This window comes from Hyla sarda, unplaced genomic scaffold (genome assembly GCF_029499605.1).
Source record: "Hyla sarda isolate aHylSar1 unplaced genomic scaffold, aHylSar1.hap1 scaffold_1289, whole genome shotgun sequence".
NCBI lineage: Eukaryota > Metazoa > Chordata > Amphibia > Anura > Hylidae > Hyla > Hyla sarda.
Window position 1 is genome coordinate 53,400 of NW_026607912.1, and position 18,303 is coordinate 71,702.

Sequence of the window (18,303 nt, forward strand, 5' to 3'; positions counted from 1 at the left end):
CTCCTTGGCTGTCCCCAAACGGTATCAAACCAACACCCACGGGAAGCTGTAAGCATAGAGGACATGCCTGCACCCCATTGGACTTACCTGTGTGGGTTAAATCCGGGTTATTTGACAACCTATGGCGGTGATGGTTCTGCTCAGGCAGAGCAGTGCTGATGCTCCTCATAAAGCTGTCGCTGCTGTGAAGGTTCTAGGTGACATCACAAATCCCTATGGTTACATACACAACAAAGCTGGGTTGTTGTTGTTTACACTCTGCAAGGCCTGTGGAAGTGAGTGACATCATAGCACTGTAGTTCTGAGGGTTCTAGATGGATGCAACAATCTCCTGTTGCTTCTATGAAGGCCATAATAGACGACATCACCAAACAGCTCCATAGTCACATACACAGCAAAGGAGAGATGTTGTTTACACCTAGTGATGTCAGTGGTATTGAGTGACATCACAGCACAGTGCTAAGGCTCCTGGGCCTGGACACAGCAGCGGCTGCAATATCTCAACGGAGAATACGTTTATATATATGTGTGTGTGTGCGCGTATATATATATATATATATATATATATATATATATATATATATATATATATTTCTCCGCCGAAATCACTTTTAAACCCATTTCCACCTTTTTTTCCCTTCTCTTCCTCTTACTTTTTTTTCACGTTTTTTTACGTTTTTCTCCTTTTCGCCTCTTTTCTGGGCGTATTATTCTTCTTTTTCTTCTTTTTTTTCGTCTAATGCATACCCCATCAGTGCAGCAATGCTTATTCAATACCGCCAGCAGATGGAGACACTGGGGGATAATTTTCTAAGGATTTATACTGATTTTTCCTGTCTGAATTTGTCGCACAGAAAGTTGCAGGCCAAATATGTGTGACATTTCTGCGACTTTAGCTTCTAGAGCATTTTTACAACATTATACATAGGTGCTGAATACATAAAAAGCGACTGTTCAGCGACAGACAAGTCGCATCGGCTGAAAGTAGGCCAGAATGTCAGTCCATGTTGGAGCAGGTTTAGATACAGTCTAAAGTATAGATCTCAAAGTCTGTGCACAGAATTTAGCAAGGGCCTCGCACCTTCTGATGCATCAGGTAGGTGCACAATAGCATAGCCTAACCCTCTGTACTTTGGTCTATATTGATGCGGGACATAGACAGCCAGCTGATGACCAATCCATTAGTGCAATGGATGGCTGGAAGCATTTGTCTTTGCCTTTGCAATACCACAGAAGCAATGCATGGTCAATGTACAGCAATGACACACCTGTGTGAACAGCCAGGAGACCCCCCCCCCCCCCCCCCCCCCCATGTTATGTTACATAGTTACATAGTTAGTACGGTCGAAAAAAGACATATGTCCATCAAGTTCAACCAGGGAATTAAGGGGTAGGGGTGTGGCGCGATATTGGGGAAGGGATGAGATTTTATATTTCTTCATAAGCATTAATCTTATTTTGTCAATTAGGAACATTCAGCACCCACCCGCTATCAAGGCAGCTGCCTATCATGTCATGCCCTACCTGCACAGGTGTGCTGGCTACTCAAATGATCCAATTAAGGAGGCCATTTAGTCAGCAGCAGCAGAAGTCCTGTGCCTGGACGCTCCAACAGCGGCCAGACACAAGCAGAAGCAGCAGAAGCAGCAGCAGCAGCACCACCTTTTGTTTTTTGGCTGCAGCAGCAAGGCCCACAGGGCTGGCTAGCTGGCTAGCCAGCAAGCAGGTAGCAATGAAAGTAGGAATCTTTCTTTTTAACCCTGTAAGGGGGTGGTGCACTGTACCCGAAGATACTGCCATATCGGGTCAATGCATAGGGCGACGGAAGCAAGCTTCGAAATCGGCCCCCGTTCTCAAAAATCCATTTAATATATGGTCCCCAGATAGGGGACGTATCAGATATTAAACTGATAAGAACAGATACTACACTTGATCTTAGCCAAAAGGCCGAGAAGCGATAACCGTGAAAGGGGCGGGCCCAACAAGGTCCCCTTCATGCGCACTATCACTGCTTGCTGTCAGGGAGGCTGCCAGACAATTTTCCATGCACACTCTGGGCTGGGGGGCAGTCAACCACCAGTACACACAGCAGAACCTAAACCCATACCATTATTGCTAAGCAGCAAGACAGGGGCCCATTGCACTCCCACGGGGCCTTTTTAAATGCAATCCATAACCCGGATTTGCCAGGAACCCTTCTTACTCCTCCTACTTGCATGTGACACTGGGCTTAGGATCTGCATAGGAAACACACACACAAGCACACACCTACCTTTGTTGCCTGCAGATGCCTCCTTGGCTGTCCCCAAACGGTATCAAACCAACACCCACGGGAAGCTGTAAGCATAGAGGACATGCCTGCACCCCATTGGACTTACCTGTGTGGGTTAAATCCGGGTTATTTGACAACCTATGGCGGTGATGGTTCTGCTCAGGCAGAGCAGTGCTGATGCTCCTCATAAAGCTGTCGCTGCTGTGAAGGTTCTAGGTGACATCACAAATCCCTATGGTTACATACACAACAAAGCTGGGTTGTTGTTGTTTACACTCTGCAAGGCCTGTGGAAGTGAGTGACATCATAGCACTGTAGTTCTGAGGGTTCTAGATGGATGCAACAATCTCCTGTTGCTTCTATGAAGGCCATAATAGACGACATCACCAAACAGCTCCATAGTCACATACACAGCAAAGGAGAGATGTTGTTTACACCTAGTGATGTCAGTGGTATTGAGTGACATCACAGCACAGTGCTAAGGCTCCTGGGCCTGGACACAGCAGCGGCTGCAATATCTCAACGGAGAATACGTTTATATATATGTGTGTGTGTGCGCGTATATATATATATATATATATATATATATATATATATATATTTCTCCGCCGAAATCACTTTTAAGCCCATTTCCACCTTTTTTTCCCTTCTCTTCCTCTTACTTTTTTTTCACGTTTTTTTACGTTTTTCTCCTTTTCGCCTCTTTTCTGGGCGTATTATTCTTCTTTTTCTTCTTTTTTTTCGTCTAATGCATACCCCATCAGTGCAGCAATGCTTATTCAATACCGCCAGCAGATGGAGACACTGGGGGATAATTTTCTAAGGATTTATACAGATTTTTCCTGTCTGAATTTGTCGCACAGAAAGTTGCAGGCCAAATATGTGTGACATTTCTGCGACTTTAGCTTCTAGAGCATTTTTACAACATTATACATAGGTGCTGAATACATAAAAAGCGACTGTTCAGCGACAGACAAGTCGCATCGGCTGAAAGTAGGCCAGAATGTCAGTCCATGTTGGAGCAGGTTTAGATACAGTCTAAAGTATAGATCTCAAAGTCTGTGCACAGAATTTAGCAAGGGCCTCGCACCTTCTGATGCATCAGGTAGGTGCACAATAGCATAGCCTAACCCTCTGTACTTTGGTCTATATTGATGCGGGACATAGACAGCCAGCTGATGACCAATCCATTAGTGCAATGGATGGCTGGAAGCATTTGTCTTTGCCTTTGCAATACCACAGAAGCAATGCATGGTCAATGTACAGCAATGACACACCTGTGTGAACAGCCAGGAGACCCCCCCCCCCCCCCCCCCCATGTTATGTTACATAGTTACATAGTTAGTACGGTCGAAAAAAGACATATGTCCATCAAGTTCAACCAGGGAATTAAGGGGTAGGGGTGTGGCGCGATATTGGGGAAGGGATGAGATTTTATATTTCTTGAAAAGCATTAATCTTATTTTGTCAATTAGGAACATTCAGCACCCACCCGCTATCAAGGCAGCTGCCTATCATGTCATGCCCTACCTGCACAGGTGTGCTGGCTACTCAAATGATCCAATTAAGGAGGCCATTTAGTCAGCAGCAGCAGAAGTCCTGTGCCTGGACGCTCCAACAGCGGCCAGACACAAGCAGAAGCAGCAGAAGCAGCAGCAGCAGCACCACCTTTTGTTTTTTGGCTGCAGCAGCAAGGCCCACAGGGCTGGCTAGCTGGCTAGCCAGCAAGCAGGTAGCAATGAAAGTAGGAATCTTTCTTTTTAACCCTGTAAGGGGGTGGTGCACTGTACCCGAAGATACTGCCATATCGGGTCAATGCATAGGGCGACGGAAGCAAGCTTCGAAATCGGCCCCCGTTCTCAAAAATCCATTTAATATATGGTCCCCAGATAGGGGACGTATCAGATATTAAACTGATAAGAACAGATACTACACTTGATCTTAGCCAAAAGGCCGAGAAGCGATAACCGTGAAAGGGGCGGGCCCAACAAGGTCCCCTTCATGGGCACTATCACTGCTTGCTGTCAGGGAGGCTGCCAGACAATTTTCCATGCACACTCTGGGCTGGGGGGCAGTCAACCACCAGTACACACAGCAGAACCTAAACCCATACCATTATTGCTAAGCAGCAAGACAGGGGCCCATTGCACTCCCACGGGGCCTTTTTAAATGCAATCCATAACCCGGATTTGCCAGGAACCCTTCTTACTCCTCCTACTTGCATGTGACACTGGGCTTAGGATCTGCATAGGAAACACACACACAAGCACACACCTACCTTTGTTGCCTGCAGATGCCTCCTTGGCTGTCCCCAAACGGTATCAAACCAACACCCACGGGAAGCTGTAAGCATAGAGGACATGCCTGCACCCCATTGGACTTACCTGTGTGGGTTAAATCCGGGTTATTTGACAACCTATGGCGGTGATGGTTCTGCTCAGGCAGAGCAGTGCTGATGCTCCTCATAAAGCTGTCGCTGCTGTGAAGGTTCTAGGTGACATCACAAATCCCTATGGTTACATACACAACAAAGCTGGGTTGTTGTTGTTTACACTCTGCAAGGCCTGTGGAAGTGAGTGACATCATAGCACTGTAGTTCTGAGGGTTCTAGATGGATGCAACAATCTCCTGTTGCTTCTATGAAGGCCATAATAGACGACATCACCAAACAGCTCCATAGTCACATACACAGCAAAGGAGAGATGTTGTTTACACCTAGTGATGTCAGTGGTATTGAGTGACATCACAGCACAGTGCTAAGGCTCCTGGGCCTGGACACAGCAGCGGCTGCAATATCTCAACGGAGAATACGTTTATATATATGTGTGTGTGTGCGCGTATATATATATATATATATATATATATATATATATATTTCTCCGCCGAAATCACTTTTAAACCCATTTCCACCTTTTTTTCCCTTCTCTTCCTCTTACTTTTTTTTCACGTTTTTTTACGTTTTTCTCCTTTTCGCCTCTTTTCTGGGCGTATTATTCTTCTTTTTCTTCTTTTTTTTCGTCTAATGCATACCCCATCAGTGCAGCAATGCTTATTCAATACCGCCAGCAGATGGAGACACTGGGGGATAATTTTCTAAGGATTTATACTGATTTTTCCTGTCTGAATTTGTCGCACAGAAAGTTGCAGGCCAAATATGTGTGACATTTCTGCGACTTTAGCTTCTAGAGCATTTTTACAACATTATACATAGGTGCTGAATACATAAAAAGCGACTGTTCAGCGACAGACAAGTCGCATCGGCTGAAAGTAGGCCAGAATGTCAGTCCATGTTGGAGCAGGTTTAGATACAGTCTAAAGTATAGATCTCAAAGTCTGTGCACAGAATTTAGCAAGGGCCTCGCACCTTCTGATGCATCAGGTAGGTGCACAATAGCATAGCCTAACCCTCTGTACTTTGGTCTATATTGATGCGGGACATAGACAGCCAGCTGATGACCAATCCATTAGTGCAATGGATGGCTGGAAGCATTTGTCTTTGCCTTTGCAATACCACAGAAGCAATGCATGGTCAATGTACAGCAATGACACACCTGTGTGAACAGCCAGGAGACCCCCCCCCCCCCCCATGTTATGTTACATAGTTACATAGTTAGTACGGTCGAAAAAAGACATATGTCCATCAAGTTCAACCAGGGAATTAAGGGGTAGGGGTGTGGCGCGATATTGGGGAAGGGATGAGATTTTATATTTCTTCATAAGCATTAATCTTATTTTGTCAATTAGGAACATTCAGCACCCACCCGCTATCAAGGCAGCTGCCTATCATGTCATGCCCTACCTGCACAGGTGTGCTGGCTACTCAAATGATCCAATTAAGGAGGCCATTTAGTCAGCAGCAGCAGAAGTCCTGTGCCTGGACGCTCCAACAGCGGCCAGACACAAGCAGAAGCAGCAGAAGCAGCAGCAGCAGCAAGGCCCACAGGGCTGGCTAGCTGGCTAGCCAGCAAGCAGGTAGCAATGAAAGTAGGAATCTTTCTTTTTAACCCTGTAAGGGGGTGGTGCACTGTACCCGAAGATACTGCCATATCGGGTCAATGCATAGGGCGACGGAAGCAAGCTTCGAAATCGGCCCCCGTTCTCAAAAATCCATTTAATATATGGTCCCCAGATAGGGGACGTATCAGATATTAAACTGATAAGAACAGATACTACACTTGATCTTAGCCAAAAGGCCGAGAAGCGATAACCGTGAAAGGGGCGGGCCCAACAAGGTCCCCTTCATGGGCACTATCACTGCTTGCTGTCAGGGAGGCTGCCAGACAATTTTCCATGCACACTCTGGGCTGGGGGGCAGTCAACCACCAGTACACACAGCAGAACCTAAACCCATACCATTATTGCTAAGCAGCAAGACAGGGGCCCATTGCACTCCCACGGGGCCTTTTTAAATGCAATCCATAACCCGGATTTGCCAGGAACCCTTCTTACTCCTCCTACTTGCATGTGACACTGGGCTTAGGATCTGCATAGGAAACACACACACAAGCACACACCTACCTTTGTTGCCTGCAGATGCCTCCTTGGCTGTCCCCAAACGGTATCAAACCAACACCCACGGGAAGCTGCCTGCACCCCATTGGACTTACCTGTGTGGGTTAAATCCGGGTTATTTGACAACCTATGGCGGTGATGGTTCTGCTCAGGCAGAGCAGTGCTGATGCTCCTCATAAAGCTGTCGCTGCTGTGAAGGTTCTAGGTGACATCACAAATCCCTATGGTTACATACACAACAAAGCTGGGTTGTTGTTGTTTACACTCTGCAAGGCCTGTGGAAGTGAGTGACATCATAGCACTGTAGTTCTGAGGGTTCTAGATGGATGCAACAATCTCCTGTTGCTTCTATGAAGGCCATAATAGACGACATCACCAAACAGCTCCATAGTCACATACACAGCAAAGGAGAGATGTTGTTTACACCTAGTGATGTCAGTGGTATTGAGTGACATCACAGCACAGTGCTAAGGCTCCTGGGCCTGGACACAGCAGCGGCTGCAATATCTCAACGGAGAATACGTTTATATATATGTGTGTGTGTGCGCGTATATATATATATATATATATATATATATATATATATATATATATATTTCTCCGCCGAAATCACTTTTAAGCCCATTTCCACCTTTTTTTCCCTTCTCTTCCTCTTACTTTTTTTTCACGTTTTTTTACGTTTTTCTCCTTTTCGCCTCTTTTCTGGGCGTATTATTCTTCTTTTTCTTCTTTTTTTTCGTCTAATGCATACCCCATCAGTGCAGCAATGCTTATTCAATACCGCCAGCAGATGGAGACACTGGGGGATAATTTTCTAAGGATTTATACAGATTTTTCCTGTCTGAATTTGTCGCACAGAAAGTTGCAGGCCAAATATGTGTGACATTTCTGCGACTTTAGCTTCTAGAGCATTTTTACAACATTATACATAGGTGCTGAATACATAAAAAGCGACTGTTCAGCGACAGACAAGTCGCATCGGCTGAAAGTAGGCCAGAATGTCAGTCCATGTTGGAGCAGGTTTAGATACAGTCTAAAGTATAGATCTCAAAGTCTGTGCACAGAATTTAGCAAGGGCCTCGCACCTTCTGATGCATCAGGTAGGTGCACAATAGCATAGCCTAACCCTCTGTACTTTGGTCTATATTGATGCGGGACATAGACAGCCAGCTGATGACCAATCCATTAGTGCAATGGATGGCTGGAAGCATTTGTCTTTGCCTTTGCAATACCACAGAAGCAATGCATGGTCAATGTACAGCAATGACACACCTGTGTGAACAGCCAGGAGACCCCCCCCCCCACCCCCCCCCCCCCATGTTATGTTACATAGTTACATAGTTAGTACGGTCGAAAAAAGACATATGTCCATCAAGTTCAACCAGGGAATTAAGGGGTAGGGGTGTGGCGCGATATTGGGGAAGGGATGAGATTTTATATTTCTTCATAAGCATTAATCTTATTTTGTCAATTAGGAACATTCAGCACCCACCCGCTATCAAGGCAGCTGCCTATCATGTCATGCCCTACCTGCACAGGTGTGCTGGCTACTCAAATGATCCAATTAAGGAGGCCATTTAGTCAGCAGCAGCAGAAGTCCTGTGCCTGGACGCTCCAACAGCGGCCAGACACAAGCAGAAGCAGCAGCAGCAGCAGCACCACCTTTTGTTTTTTGGCTGCAGCAGCAAGGCCCACAGGGCTGGCTAGCTGGCTAGCCAGCAAGCAGGTAGCAATGAAAGTAGGAATCTTTCTTTTTAACCCTGTAAGGGGGTGGTGCACTGTACCCGAAGATACTGCCATATCGGGTCAATGCATAGGGCGACGGAAGCAAGCTTCGAAATCGGCCCCCGTTCTCAAAAATCCATTTAATATATGGTCCCCAGATAGGGGACGTATCAGATATTAAACTGATAAGAACAGATACTACACTTGATCTTAGCCAAAAGGCCGAGAAGCGATAACCGTGAAAGGGGCGGGCCCAACAAGGTCCCCTTCATGGGCACTATCACTGCTTGCTGTCAGGGAGGCTGCCAGACAATTTTCCATGCACACTCTGGGCTGGGGGGCAGTCAACCACCAGTACACACAGCAGAACCTAAACCCATACCATTATTGCTAAGCAGCAAGACAGGGGCCCATTGCACTCCCACGGGGCCTTTTTAAATGCAATCCATAACCCGGATTTGCCAGGAACCCTTCTTACTCCTCCTACTTGCATGTGACACTGGGCTTAGGATCTGCATAGGAAACACACACACAAGCACACACCTACCTTTGTTGCCTGCAGATGCCTCCTTGGCTGTCCCCAAACGGTATCAAACCAACACCCACGGGAAGCTGTAAGCATAGAGGACATGCCTGCACCCCATTGGACTTACCTGTGTGGGTTAAATCCGGGTTATTTGACAACCTATGGCGGTGATGGTTCTGCTCAGGCAGAGCAGTGCTGATGCTCCTCATAAAGCTGTCGCTGCTGTGAAGGTTCTAGGTGACATCACAAATCCCTATGGTTACATACACAACAAAGCTGGGTTGTTGTTGTTTACACTCTGCAAGGCCTGTGGAAGTGAGTGACATCATAGCACTGTAGTTCTGAGGGTTCTAGATGGATGCAACAATCTCCTGTTGCTTCTATGAAGGCCATAATAGACGACATCACCAAACAGCTCCATAGTCACATACACAGCAAAGGAGAGATGTTGTTTACACCTAGTGATGTCAGTGGTATTGAGTGACATCACAGCACAGTGCTAAGGCTCCTGGGCCTGGACACAGCAGCGGCTGCAATATCTCAACGGAGAATACGTTTATATATATGTGTGTGTGTGCGCGTATATATATATATATATATATATATATATATATATATATATATTTCTCCGCCGAAATCACTTTTAAACCCATTTCCACCTTTTTTTCCCTTCTCTTCCTCTTACTTTTTTTTCACGTTTTTTTACGTTTTTCTCCTTTTCGCCTCTTTTCTGGGCGTATTATTCTTCTTTTTCTTCTTTTTTTTCGTCTAATGCATACCCCATCAGTGCAGCAATGCTTATTCAATACCGCCAGCAGATGGAGACACTGGGGGATAATTTTCTAAGGATTTATACTGATTTTTCCTGTCTGAATTTGTCGCACAGAAAGTTGCAGGCCAAATATGTGTGACATTTCTGCGACTTTAGCTTCTAGAGCATTTTTACAACATTATACATAGGTGCTGAATACATAAAAAGCGACTGTTCAGCGACAGACAAGTCGCATCGGCTGAAAGTAGGCCAGAATGTCAGTCCATGTTGGAGCAGGTTTAGATACAGTCTAAAGTATAGATCTCAAAGTCTGTGCACAGAATTTAGCAAGGGCCTCGCACCTTCTGATGCATCAGGTAGGTGCACAATAGCATAGCCTAACCCTCTGTACTTTGGTCTATATTGATGCGGGACATAGACAGCCAGCTGATGACCAATCCATTAGTGCAATGGATGGCTGGAAGCATTTGTCTTTGCCTTTGCAATACCACAGAAGCAATGCATGGTCAATGTACAGCAATGACACACCTGTGTGAACAGCCAGGAGACCCCCCCCCCCCCCCCCCATGTTATGTTACATAGTTACATAGTTAGTACGGTCGAAAAAAGACATATGTCCATCAAGTTCAACCAGGGAATTAAGGGGTAGGGGTGTGGCGCGATATTGGGGAAGGGATGAGATTTTATATTTCTTCATAAGCATTAATCTTATTTTGTCAATTAGGAACATTCAGCACCCACCCGCTATCAAGGCAGCTGCCTATCATGTCATGCCCTACCTGCACAGGTGTGCTGGCTACTCAAATGATCCAATTAAGGAGGCCATTTAGTCAGCAGCAGCAGAAGTCCTGTGCCTGGACGCTCCAACAGCGGCCAGACACAAGCAGAAGCAGCAGAAGCAGCAGCAGCAGCACCACCTTTTGTTTTTTGGCTGCAGCAGCAAGGCCCACAGGGCTGGCTAGCTGGCTAGCCAGCAAGCAGGTAGCAATGAAAGTAGGAATCTTTCTTTTTAACCCTGTAAGGGGGTGGTGCACTGTACCCGAAGATACTGCCATATCGGGTCAATGCATAGGGCGACGGAAGCAAGCTTCGAAATCGGCCCCCGTTCTCAAAAATCCATTTAATATATGGTCCCCAGATAGGGGACGTATCAGATATTAAACTGATAAGAACAGATACTACACTTGATCTTAGCCAAAAGGCCGAGAAGCGATAACCGTGAAAGGGGCGGGCCCAACAAGGTCCCCTTCATGGGCACTATCACTGCTTGCTGTCAGGGAGGCTGCCAGACAATTTTCCATGCACACTCTGGGCTGGGGGGCAGTCAACCACCAGTACACACAGCAGAACCTAAACCCATACCATTATTGCTAAGCAGCAAGACAGGGGCCCATTGCACTCCCACGGGGCCTTTTTAAATGCAATCCATAACCCGGATTTGCCAGGAACCCTTCTTACTCCTCCTACTTGCATGTGACACTGGGCTTAGGATCTGCATAGGAAACACACACACAAGCACACACCTACCTTTGTTGCCTGCAGATGCCTCCTTGGCTGTCCCCAAACGGTATCAAACCAACACCCACGGGAAGCTGTAAGCATAGAGGACATGCCTGCACCCCATTGGACTTACCTGTGTGGGTTAAATCCGGGTTATTTGACAACCTATGGCGGTGATGGTTCTGCTCAGGCAGAGCAGTGCTGATGCTCCTCATAAAGCTGTCGCTGCTGTGAAGGTTCTAGGTGACATCACAAATCCCTATGGTTACATACACAACAAAGCTGGGTTACATAGTTACATAGTTACATAGTTAGTATGGTTGAAAAAAGACATACGTCCATCAAGTCCAACCAGGGGATTGAAGGGAAGGATGTAAGGGGATAATGGAAAGGGATGTAGTTTTATAATTCTGCATAAGCATTAATGTTATTTTGTTCCAGGAATGTATCTAACCCTGCTTTAAAGCTGTTAATTGTTCCTGCTGTGACCAGTTCCTGAGGTAGACCGTTCCATAAATTCACAGTCCTCACGGTAAAGAAGGCGTGCCGCCCCTTTAGACTAAACCTTTTCTTCTCCAGACGGAGGGAGTGCCCCCTCGTCCTTTGGGGGGGTTTAACCTGGAACAGGTTTTCTCCATATTTTTTGTATGGGCCATTTATATACTTATATACGTTTATCATATCCCCCCTTAAACGTCTCTTCTCAAGACTAAACAATTGTAACTCCTTTAATCGCTCCTCATAGCTAAGATGTTCCATGCCCCATATTAGTTTAGTCGCGCGTCTCTGCACCCTTTCCAACTCCGCAGTGTCCCTTTTATGAACAGGCGACCAAAACTGAACAGCATATTCCAGGTGAGGCCGTACCAATGCTTTATAAAGGGGGAGTATTATGTCCCTGTCCCTTGAGTCCATGCCTCTTTTGATACATGACAATATCCTGCCGGCTTTGGAAGCAGCAGCCTGACATTGCATGCTATTTTGTAGTCTGTGATCTACAAGTACACCCAGATCCTTCTCTACCAGTGACTCTGCCAGTTTAATCCCCCCTAAGACATACGACGCATGCAGGTTATTAGTACCCAGATGCATAACTTTACATTTATCCACATTGAACCTCATTTGCCAAGTGGATGCCCAGACACTTAGTCTATCCAAGTCATCTTGTAACTTATGCACATCCTCTATAGACTGTACCGTGCTACAAAGCTTGGTGTCATCTGCAAAGATAGAAACAGAGCTGTTAATACCATTCTCTATATCATTGATAAATAAATTAAACAGCAGCGGGCCCAGTACTGAACCTTGGGGTACACCACTAATAACCGGGGACCAATCAGAGTACGAATCATTTACCACCACTCTCTGGGTACGATCCATGAGCCAGTGTTCAATCCAGTTACAAACTAAAGTTTCCAAGCCCAAGGACCTTAACTTACCTGTCAGACGTCTATGAGGGACAGTATCAAATGCTTTAGCAAAATCCAGAAACACTATATCCACAGCCATTCCTCTGTCAAGGCTTCTACTCACCTCTTCATAAAAGCAAATTAGATTGGTTTGACAACTTCTATCCTTAGTAAACCCATGCTGGCTATCACTTATAATACTATTATCCCCTATGTATTCCTGTATGTAATCCCTTATAAGTCCTTCAAACAATTTACCCACAATGCACGTTAGACTTACCGGTCTATAATTGCCTGGCGAAGACCTAGAGCCCTTCTTGAAGATTGGTACCACATTAGCCTTGCGCCAGTCCCTTGGCACAATACCAGACACCAGAGAATCTCTAAATATCATGAACAAGGGTACAGATATTACTGAACTTACCTCTCTAAGAACTCTTGGGTGTAGTCCATCCGGCCCTGGAGATTTGCTTACATTTACTTTACTTAACTTACCTTGTACCATCTCTACATTAAGCCAGTTCAATACATTATATGATGTGTTACCAGCACTGACCTGGCCAATGTCAGCTCCTTCTTCCATAGTATATACAGAACTAAAGAACCCATTCAGTAGCTCCGCCTTCTCTTGATCGCACGTGACAACCTCCCCATTATCATTATTAAGGGGTCCTACATGCTCTGCCCTTGGTTTTTTTGTATTTATATATCTAAAAAAATATTTAGGATTAGTTTTGCTTTCTTCGGCCACCTGTCTCTCATTTTGAATTTTTGCTATTTTTATTACATTTTTACAGATTTTATTAAGCTCCTTGTACTGTTTAAATGTTATAGCTGACCCATCAGATTTGTATTTTTTGAAGGCTATTTTTTTGTTGTTTATTGCTCTTTTAACCTCATTTGTCAGCCATGTAGGATTTAGTTTTAATCGTTTATATTTGTTCCCCTTTGGTATATATTTAGCTGTATAGTTATTTAGAGTCGATTTAAAGATGTCCCATTTACCTTCTGCATCAGCATTTGAGAACACCTCCCCCCAGTCTATGTCCTGTAGTGCAGCCCTCAACCCAGGGAAGTTTGCCTTTTTAAAGTTATATGTTTTTGCTTTCCCCGTCTGTCTTTGTTTTCTACATTTTAAGTCAAAAGTAACTATATTGTGGTCGCTATTACCAAGGTTTTCCCGCACAGTTACATTACCAACCAGCTCTGCGTTGTTGGAAATGATCAGATCCAACAAGGCATCACTTCTTGTTGGTTCCTCCACAAACTGGCCCATAAAATTATCCTGCAATAAATTTAGGAATTTTCTCCCCTTTGTAGTTTTAGCCAACCCCCGGCCCCAATCTATATCTGGATAGTTAAAATCTCCCATTATTACCACTGTACCTGCCCGGGTGGCCCTCTCTATTTGTTTATGAAGCCGACCTTCTATCTCTTCAGTGATATTAGGGGGTCTGTAGATTACACCAAATATAATTTTTTCAGTATTTCCCTCCTTTTGTAATTCTACCCACAGTGATTCCACCTCCTCAGAATCATCACACACTATGGCATCGTTCACACTGACTTTCATACCACTTCTTACATACAGACAGACTCCACCACCTTTTCTGTTCATTCTATCCTTGCGAAACAATGTAAACCCCTGCAGATTGACAGCCCAGTCATGCGAGGAGTCCAGCCATGTCTCAGTGACCCCAACTATATCAATATGTTCCTCCAGTATCAAGGCCTCAAGCTCCCCCATTTTATTTGCTAGGCTTCTGGCATTTGTGAACATACACTTTACATTTCCATTAAGTTTTACACATATAGTCTCACTAATGGGATTTTCAGAGTTATTGGGGTTAATGTCATTTTTTGAGTTATAAGGGCTAATTGTACTATTTAAGTTATTGGGGCTAATGGGATTTTTTGAGTTATTGGGTCTAACGTTATTTAAGTTATTGGGGCTAATGGGATTTTTTGCGTTATTGCGTCTAACGTTGTTATTTAAGTTATTGGGGCTAACAGTATTTTTTGAGTTAATGGGGCTTATTGTAGTTATTGAGTTATTGGGGCTAATGGAATTTTTTGAATTATTGGGATTACAATTTTTCGGGCTACATTTATTTTTACAGCTGGTTTGTAACGCATGAATCTCCTTATCCACTGTTCTTAACCTCCCCCCACAGGACTCCTCTCCACCCGCCATTATGTCCTGACCCCTCTCTAACCTATCCATCCCACTGTCTGCTTTCTTTGCTTTATTATCCTCCCCCCACTCACCTAGTTTAAATACTCAGCCACCCCTTCCAGGATTCTCTCCCCCAGCACAGAAGACCCCCTTCCATTCAGGTGCAAATTATCCGTAGAATAGAGTTTGTACCCCAATGAAAAGTCAGCCCAGTGCTCTAAAAACCCAAACCCTTCCCCCTCACACCACGACTTAAGCCATGCATTTAACTCCCTAAGCTCCCGCTGTCTTTCCTGCGATGCGCATGGCACAGGAAGTATTCCAGAGAACACAACCTTAGAGGTCCTTCCCTTCAGCTTGGCACCTAGTTCCTTGTAATTATTCTTCAAGGACCTCCACCTACCATGTATTCTGTCGTTGGTTCCCACATGGACCACGACAGCTGGGTCATCCCCAGCCCCCCCTGTTGTTGTTTACACTCTGCAAGGCCTGTGGAAGTGAGTGACATCATAGCACTGTAGTTCTGAGGGTTCTAGATGGATGCAACAATCTCCTGTTGCTTCTATGAAGGCCATAATAGACGACATCACCAAACAGCTCCATAGTCACATACACAGCAAAGGAGAGATGTTGTTTACACCTAGTGATGTCAGTGGTATTGAGTGACATCACAGCACAGTGCTAAGGCTCCTGGGCCTGGACACAGCAGCGGCTGCAATATCTCAACGGAGAATACGTTTATATATATGTGTGTGTGTGCGCGTATATATATATATATATATATATATATATATATATATATATATATATATTTCTCCGCCGAAATCACTTTTAAACCCATTTCCACCTTTTTTTCCCTTCTCTTCCTCTTACTTTTTTTTCACGTTTTTTTACGTTTTTCTCCTTTTCGCCTCTTTTCTGGGCGTATTATTCTTCTTTTTCTTCTTTTTTTTCGTCTAATGCATACCCCATCAGTGCAGCAATGCTTATTCAATACCGCCAGCAGATGGAGACACTGGGGGATAATTTTCTAAGGATTTATACTGATTTTTCCTGTCTGAATTTGTCGCACAGAAAGTTGCAGGCCAAATATGTGTGACATTTCTGCGACTTTAGCTTCTAGAGCATTTTTACAACATTATACATAGGTGCTGAATACATAAAAAGCGACTGTTCAGCGACAGACAAGTCGCATCGGCTGAAAGTAGGCCAGAATGTCAGTCCATGTTGGAGCAGGTTTAGATACAGTCTAAAGTATAGATCTCAAAGTCTGTGCACAGAATTTAGCAAGGGCCTCGCACCTTCTGATGCATCAGGTAGGTGCACAATAGCATAGCCTAACCCTCTGTACTTTGGTCTATATTGATGCGGGACATAGACAGCCAGCTGATGACCAATCCATTAGTGCAATGGATGGCTGGAAGCATTTGTCTTTGCCTTTGCAATACCACAGAAGCAATGCATGGTCAATGTACAGCAATGACACACCTGTGTGAACAGCCAGGAGACCCCCCCCCCCCCCCCCCCATGTTATGTTACATAGTTACATAGTTAGTACGGTCGAAAAAAGACATATGTCCATCAAGTTCAACCAGGGAATTAAGGGGTAGGGGTGTGGCGCGATATTGGGGAAGGGATGAGATTTTATATTTCTTCATAAGCATTAATCTTATTTTGTCAATTAGGAACATTCAGCACCCACCCGCTATCAAGGCAGCTGCCTATCATGTCATGCCCTACCTGCACAGGTGTGCTGGCTACTCAAATGATCCAATTAAGGAGGCCATTTAGTCAGCAGCAGCAGAAGTCCTGTGCCTGGACGCTCCAACAGCGGCCAGACACAAGCAGAAGCAGCAGAAGCAGCAGCAGCAGCACCACCTTTTGTTTTTTGGCTGCAGCAGCAAGGCCCACAGGGCTGGCTAGCTGGCTAGCCAGCAAGCAGGTAGCAATGAAAGTAGGAATCTTTCTTTTTAACCCTGTAAGGGGGTGGTGCACTGTACCCGAAGATACTGCCATATCGGGTCAATGCATAGGGCGACGGAAGCAAGCTTCGAAATCGGCCCCCGTTCTCAAAAATCCATTTAATATATGGTCCCCAGATAGGGGACGTATCAGATATTAAACTGATAAGAACAGATACTACACTTGATCTTAGCCAAAAGGCCGAGAAGCGATAACCGTGAAAGGGGCGGGCCCAACAAGGTCCCCTTCATGGGCACTATCACTGCTTGCTGTTAGGGAGGCTGCCAGACAATTTTCCATGCACACTCTGGGCTGGGGGGCAGTCAACCACCAGTACACACAGCAGAACCTAAACCCATACCATTATTGCTAAGCAGCAAGACAGGGGCCCATTGCACTCCCACGGGGCCTTTTTAAATGCAATCCATAACCCGGATTTGCCAGGAACCCTTCTTACTCCTCCTACTTGCATGTGACACTGGGCTTAGGATCTGCATAGGAAACACACACACAAGCACACACCTACCTTTGTTGCCTGCAGATGCCTCCTTGGCTGTCCCCAAACGGTATCAAACCAACACCCACGGGAAGCTGTAAGCATAGAGGACATGCCTGCACCCCATTGGACTTACCTGTGTGGGTTAAATCCGGGTTATTTGACAACCTATGGCGGTGATGGTTCTGCTCAGGCAGAGCAGTGCTGATGCTCCTCATAAAGCTGTCGCTGCTGTGAAGGTTCTAGGTGACATCACAAATCCCTATGGTTACATACACAACAAAGCTGGGTTGTTGTTGTTTACACTCTGCAAGGCCTGTGGAAGTGAGTGACATCATAGCACTGTAGTTCTGAGGGTTCTAGATGGATGCAACAATCTCCTGTTGCTTCTATGAAGGCCATAATAGACGACATCACCAAACAGCTCCATAGTCACATACACAGCAAAGGAGAGATGTTGTTTACACCTAGTGATGTCAGTGGTATTGAGTGACATCACAGCACAGTGCTAAGGCTCCTGGGCCTGGACACAGCAGCGGCTGCAATATCTCAACGGAGAATACGTTTATATATATGTGTGTGTGTGCGCGTATATATATATATATATATATATATATATATATATATATATTTCTCCGCCGAAATCACTTTTAAACCCATTTCCACCTTTTTTTCCCTTCTCTTCCTCTTACTTTTTTTTCACGTTTTTTTACGTTTTTCTCCTTTTCGCCTCTTTTCTGGGCGTATTATTCTTCTTTTTCTTCTTTTTTTTCGTCTAATGCATACCCCATCAGTGCAGCAATGCTTATTCAATACCGCCAGCAGATGGAGACACTGGGGGATAATTTTCTAAGGATTTATACTGATTTTTCCTGTCTGAATTTGTCGCACAGAAAGTTGCAGGCCAAATATGTGTGACATTTCTGCGACTTTAGCTTCTAGAGCATTTTTAC

General features: G+C 45.0%; 6 non-coding genes across 6 annotated transcripts; all 6 read right to left on the reverse strand.

Moving 5' to 3' along the window:
• Window positions 1-1,768: 1,768 nt before the first annotated feature.
• LOC130304733 (U2 spliceosomal RNA) lies at window positions 1,769-1,959 on the reverse strand. Its single transcript, XR_008854458.1, has one exon. It is a non-coding gene; the product is annotated as a U2 spliceosomal RNA (small nuclear RNA).
• A 2,087-nt stretch (window positions 1,960-4,046) lies between these two features.
• Window positions 4,047-4,237, reverse strand: LOC130304734 (U2 spliceosomal RNA). Its single transcript, XR_008854459.1, has one exon. It is a non-coding gene; the product is annotated as a U2 spliceosomal RNA (small nuclear RNA).
• Window positions 4,238-6,286: 2,049 nt separating this feature from the next.
• On the reverse strand, window positions 6,287-6,477 carry LOC130304735 (U2 spliceosomal RNA). The gene has a single exon (XR_008854460.1). It is a non-coding gene; the product is annotated as a U2 spliceosomal RNA (small nuclear RNA).
• A 2,075-nt stretch (window positions 6,478-8,552) lies between these two features.
• LOC130304736 (U2 spliceosomal RNA) lies at window positions 8,553-8,743 on the reverse strand. The gene has a single exon (XR_008854461.1). It is a non-coding gene; the product is annotated as a U2 spliceosomal RNA (small nuclear RNA).
• Window positions 8,744-10,830: 2,087 nt separating this feature from the next.
• LOC130304737 (U2 spliceosomal RNA) lies at window positions 10,831-11,021 on the reverse strand. Its single transcript, XR_008854462.1, has one exon. It is a non-coding gene; the product is annotated as a U2 spliceosomal RNA (small nuclear RNA).
• A 5,855-nt stretch (window positions 11,022-16,876) lies between these two features.
• LOC130304738 (U2 spliceosomal RNA) lies at window positions 16,877-17,067 on the reverse strand. Its single transcript, XR_008854463.1, has one exon. It is a non-coding gene; the product is annotated as a U2 spliceosomal RNA (small nuclear RNA).
• Window positions 17,068-18,303: the final 1,236 nt, after the last annotated feature.